Source organism: Euleptes europaea, chromosome 6 (assembly GCF_029931775.1).
Source record: "Euleptes europaea isolate rEulEur1 chromosome 6, rEulEur1.hap1, whole genome shotgun sequence".
NCBI classification, from domain to species: domain Eukaryota; kingdom Metazoa; phylum Chordata; class Lepidosauria; order Squamata; family Sphaerodactylidae; genus Euleptes; species Euleptes europaea.
Window position 1 is genome coordinate 50,375,874 of NC_079317.1, and position 6,403 is coordinate 50,382,276.

The window sequence follows — 6,403 nt, forward strand, 5'->3', positions numbered from 1 at the left end:
TCTCGTAGACTGTTGATCAACTCCAGCCATTTTACCACCCTTAGTAGTTCAGAATAAATCCAGCCCCTGAGGAGAGGCGGAATGATGTGGAGACTAGTTTTCTCAACCCTTTCTCCTGGTGATACATCAATGCCTTTATTTGTTGGTTTCCACTTGATTCCCTGAGGGAATGGGGAGTCCATTTGAAGTAAATGGACTTATTGTACTACTTTAAACCACAGTTTGATTTTGTGTGGAATTCATCATCCCACAAAGCTCTCCCCCATGTCAGGCCTTTCCCCTTCTTTCACTTGAATAGCATTAATGCCTTAAAAGTTTTCCTGGTTTCTCTGGGATCCTCTGGCATAGGAATGCACATGACAGTCTTTCAGCAGATTCAAGGTGGAAAGAGAAGTTTCATACAGTAGAACTGGCTTAATCTTCCAGTAGCTACTGGTTTAAAATCTGTTGTAGCCTCGTGACTGGGGGGAGGGCCCACCAACACCCTGGACCTAAGAAGAAGGCAGGCCCCATTGGTGCCGCAAGCACTGCTGGCGCTCCCCTTGGCCCAGGGGTGGGGCTGGTCTGGAAGATAATGCTCGTGGCATCCTCCCACACCACTGCCTTCCACTAGTTGAAATGGCTGCTTGGATGGTTAGTGTGCTGTGGTAGTCCTGGGTGCCCCAGTGAATATAGGCCATGAAGGAATACCCACATTTGTTTTTATTAAATTAATTTTAATGCATCTAGAGCAGGGGTGTCAAACATAAGATCCAAGGGCCGGATCTGGCTCCTTGATAGATCTTATCTGGCCTGCAAGCCAACTGAGGCAGCCACGGCCCCCTTTCCCACTCTAAATCTGGGCTGGCGAGGCATGGCCATGTCCAACCAAGTGACATTTATGTCATATCCAGCCCTCGTAACAATTGAGTTTGACACCCCTGATCTAGAGGGTGTACCTAAGTGACTGAGAAGCTAGGCCTGCGTTTTCTCCTTCTGCTTCTACCTCTAAGGTTGCCATTTCTACTTTTAATGTTAAAGAACTACTAGTTTTTCAGTTCCCTGTGTGTATTTATTTTTAGAACTAAAATGTGACTGGAAACATACACCTGGCTTTCTAGCTTGCCTTTAGAATACAAAGTTATTCCCCCTTTTCTCTTGCCAGATATAGCAAATTCAAATGTACTTTTCCTAAGCTAGTGCCAATGCTGATTCCTTGTAGGCGGCTTAACAAGAGTTTGGAAAGACAGGAGCCTCATGAAAGGTGGAAGTTTGTGTTTTTAGAGGGCAATAAAAAGAGAGAGTGGTATGAAGGGGAAGTAGCAGCTTCCCTTCCTCAAATGGGCAGAGATGAACCAGGGGAGGAGAGTACATTCCAGGCTGGCAGGCACAACTCAGACAGTTATGTGGGCTGTAATGGACTGTGTCTGGAGCTAAGTGGAGAGTCCCACTTAGGACTCAAAAGTGGGTTGCCCATTGTTGCCTACCTAGTTGGGAGGGGAACAGAATGCCACCTATCAGTTGAGAAGGAGATGTTCTGACCTCTTCAGTCCTCTTGCTATGTCCCAGACCAGGGACCACAGCAGAATCTTCCAGGGTGGTGGTGGTGATGGGTTCAGTACACTGCCTCTGTCTCCTTGGTTGGGGGTGGCATTTTGGACCCTCCCCAGAGAGGAGGGGAAACTCCCTGCAGCATCCCAGAGCCCTGCAGGGATTTGGAAGGTTTTTTGGGGGGGAGGGGAAAGAGAACATGATGTTCCAAAAACATTTATAAAATGATCTACAGATGGTATTTGACACCAAAGAAACTAGCCAAAATGTATGGAGCAATGTCACCAAAATGTTGGAAATGTCAAGAAGAAGTTGGATCTTTTCACCATGCTTGGTGGCTTTGTGAAAAGGGAAAAAAAATTTGGGATATGATTTACAATGAACTAAGGTTGATAGTACAACATAATATCCCTAAAACACCGGAAATGATGTTGTTAAGTATAATACCAGACTGTAGTGACTCAGAGATCGTTTTTGATACATGCCACTATTGCTGCAAGATTGGTCCAAGCAATGAAATGGAAAACATCTGAAATACCAGATAAGACCGCTTGGATAGATAAAATGATGGAACTGGCTGAAATGGCAAAACTTACTGCATTAATAAATCAAAAAGAAAACACTGAATTTGTGGGAGAATGGGAGGCATGGACAACATACTGTGTAAATGAATTTAATTTAGGAAACATTAAGGGATATGTTTTGATCTAATTCAAACTTTCTGAAGCAATTAAGATACCAAAGTTAAAGATGAGATTTTAAGAAAATGTTAAAAGTGGTTTATTATAATGAATTAGACATTGATACAAAGAGAGAAATAAGGATATCAAATGGACAGAGGAGGGGAGAGGGGAAGTCAACTATATATATTTGTTTAGTGATAAGATAGAAAATGTTTATACATTTTGTGAACGGAATGATACAATAGAATGTGAACTAGTTTGAAAAATAATTAAAAAAATTTTTTTAAAGAGAGGGGTGTGGGGTCCACTGGACCACATGTTGAGTGCGCTGCTTTTTTACTCTCCATTTCCTTTCTTCCTCCCAGCTTCAGCTGTCAAACCATAAAATATATAAAGCCATACCTGATGTTCATGTTTTAATGAAGTTGCTGATCAGAATAGTCCTTTTGCTGCTATATTTTGTTGTCTAGTGTTAGACATCTCATTTTCCTCACTTAGCTTCTAGGATCTGAACTTACTCTCTTCCCTGAGTGCTGGTCTGTGACCACCAACTAGAAGCTGTTTCAGACAAACGTCATGTGCTTGGTGGCTCCAGGCTGGCCATGTGAATCACTCCCATCATGTGGTGAATTTCATGTGCCCACCAGATTTCCTAATGGTGGCATCTGTGGGATGCTTGTAATTGGAATGGTAACATGTGGCTAGCTGCTGTTACAGATACCTGCCTTTAAGAGGCTCTCTTGGTCAGGTTCTAGTTGGTGGCTGTAATGAGTTGGTCAGCCTCAGTTTGCTTCCATACTAGTTGATTGGCCCGTTAGTGCCACTAAATCCAATAACATAGCCAAGTATTGCTTTGTGAACCAAAGCTAATAATGGTACTTTTTCACTTGAGGGCACCTGTTAGGGACCTGTGTCCTGAAACTATGATACATTTTCATTCATTCATGCAGCTCTTATCGGCTGGTTAGGAAACAAGTCCCCTCTCCACAATGAAATTGAGCAATAGCAGAAGCTGTTTTTGTCTTTCCCTTTGTATGTTGTGTATGTATATAAAGACTTGTGTTTGTTTTTAAGTGCTTGCTTTTAAGCCTCTGTTGGCTGAGAAAACCAGTGGAACTGTTGGGGAGCATATTGGAAGCATCATACTTCAAGTGGTTACCCTACTAGGGCAGCCTTCTCAAGTGTGGGACTGCCCAAGCGTGCTTCTCAGAGAATGGCAGGGTGAGAAGATGACCTAGCTCGCAGTTGTGCCTTTGGAAACAAGGATGGGACAAGAGAATGGTAGTTGGCAGGTTTCTCCACATTAATTATATGCCTGCACCATCCTCTCCTCCTGAAAACCTTCACTGCCTTCTGAGCCCTTATACTTGTAGATCGCTCTTCTACTGTAAATGTAGATTTTAATTAAAAAATATTTTGTTTGTAACATACTTGCTCAGATATGTGTTCTCTTATGATCCCAGAATTCCTCTTGCCCTGTTGACTTCAAAGAGGCCCGAGGAAGCAAATGGTTTAGGGAAGCTGGGCCTCTCATCATGGTGAACTTGGTTTGCTGCGCTGTAATGGCAGATGCCACCCCGAACTAGGTCACAATTAAGGTCACAGGGATCATTTCTGATTCATTAGTATGCAATACTAGGGAAGGGCATAGCCTGAAACTAGGCCTTCAGTTAGTCAGAGAAGTTTGGTGTGGAGAATGGGGGGGGGGGGAAGCTGTCTTGACATCTACTTCTAACCTGATGATATATTTATGACTATAATGTAAATTGTATTTATCAGTGACTGTCTTGGACATAAGTCAGACCATTCTCCATATTTTCTATTGCATGCATTCTGCCCGACTGGGGGGGAATGACATGGTGGTGACTTCTATATAAACATAAGTCAAAGCTTGACTAAAGTGGTACAAAATAAACAGAAATAAAAGTAGATGGGGAGAGTATGAAAGCTCAAAGGTGGAGTGTTAGTAAGGTGGTGGCAAAGCTTGCTCATAAAGGGGTGAATCTGCAGAGGCTTTGGGTGTCATTGAGCCAGTCACTCTTAGGCTAACCTACTCCACGGGACAGGTGTGAGGTAAGGGGAGAGAGGACTGTGTGTGCTGCCTCGTCTCCTTGGAGGATGAGTGAGAAACTGATAATGTATGACCCTAATCATGGACATCATGTGGGCTGAGATGTAGAGAGCAGTAGCTATTGCTGGAAGAGTCACAAATAGCTTTTCAAAAAACAGAGCAGGTATAAACATATAAACTCCTATAAGATAAAGCTGTTGTTCAAGAATCTCGGGAAGACATAAGAACACAAGAAAAGCCGTGCTGGATCAGACCAAGGTCCATCAAGTCCAACAGTCTGTTCACACAGTGGCCAACCGGGTGCCTCTAGGAAGCCCACAAACAAGTCGACTGCAGCAGCATTATCCTGCCTGTGTTTCACAATACTTAATGTAATGGGCATGCTCCTCTAATACTGTAGAGCAGAGGTTCACAAACGTTTTGAGTCATGGAGCACTTTTTAGAAGAGAAATTCATCAAAGAGCACTAATTTTCACCTAGCACCTATATACTAAACCAAATGACAGTAGTATTTTTCTTTCCGATCTCTTCACCGGAGTACTTGGAGATGCTTCGCGGAGCACCAAGTGCTCCTTAGAGCACAGTTTGGGAACCTCTGTAGAGAACAGGTGCGCGTCATGATTAGTACTCATTTTGACTAGTAGCCATGAATAGCCCTATCCTCCATAAACATGTCCGCACCCCTCTTCACAGTGCAGTGCTAGAAGCTTGGATGTTCAGACCTCATACTTTAAAAACTCATGGAGGGGGGTTGAAAATCCCCAGACTGATTTATTTTTACTATTTTTCTGTAAACATGGGGTTCCCATGAATATTTGCAGAATCAGTACAAAGATCAAAAATATTAATATACAATCAGCATCCACTGCACGATGCCCTTTCAGTCATTCTTTACAGCCTTTCTGGAAACCCAAACATACAAGTTGAAACATTTTCATACTGCATAAAATAGATAGGGGGCACAGATAAAGGAGGCAATTATTAAATCAAGTTCCCCCCCACATAATGAACTATATCCACTATGAATAAAATTGTTTTCTAGCAAATAGAAACAGCAAAATTAAAGACTTTTTAAAAGTTTGTTGTAAAAATATGCTTAATGTATATTGAGGTTAAAAATCCCACCCACCTTAAGATGATCAGACTACCTTTCTCTATTGGGTGAAATATATCAGTAAAAGACTAATTACTATATCCTAAAAAATAAAGCAACATTAAAGCCAAACAAGATCACTGTTGTAGTTATACACACCACTTAATATGGATTTGGAAACAATGCAATGGAATAAATAGTAAGAGTCTCCAAAGCACTTGAATTTCATGTATGCTTTTTAAGTGTCAAAAATCCAAAAATGGAGAAAAAGTCTGCATCCAAAAGTAATACTACTTGAACTTAGTCTCAGAAGGGTCTCAGTGCTGAATGATCTAGTGGAGGAGAACAACGGATGAAAAAGGTCAAGCTCTTGTCCACTCAACTGAATTCACCTGAAGAATAATGCCCGAGATGAAACACCAATACCCTGGCCTTAAAGGTAAATATAGTCCTGAATGACATAGAATTGGTGCAATATAAATACAAAATCCAAGCAACACATGATTTAGAAAAAAATACACAAAGAAATGTTTCATAAAGGCAAGCAGTAACCAAGTAATGCATCCAGAGCAAACATCCTACATTACAGTAGGGTTGCCTACCTGCAGGTGGTGGCAAGAGATCTGCTGTTACAACTGATCTCCAGCTGATAGAGATCAGTTCCCCTGGAGAAAATGGCCACTTTAGCAATTGGACTCTATGGCATTGAAGTCCCTCCCCTCTCCAAACCCTGCCCTTCTCAGGCTCTGCCCCCCAAATCTCCAGGTATTTCCTAACCTGGAGCTGACAGCCCTACATTACAGTCATCCAGTCAACATCTTCCTTAAGGCTCACAGCAATGCTGGTTCTAAGATCTCTTGAGTTTCTAGCAGAGCTGTGTGCCAGATGATTGAATCTTCTCAACGACTCAAAGCGGAGAAATGTTTGACAAGTGGGACTTGTGTCTTGCCAGTTCTTAGGCAATAATTGTTGGCCCAGATCCTGGTCCTAACAGTCTGTGTGGTCATCCTCACATACAACCATTTG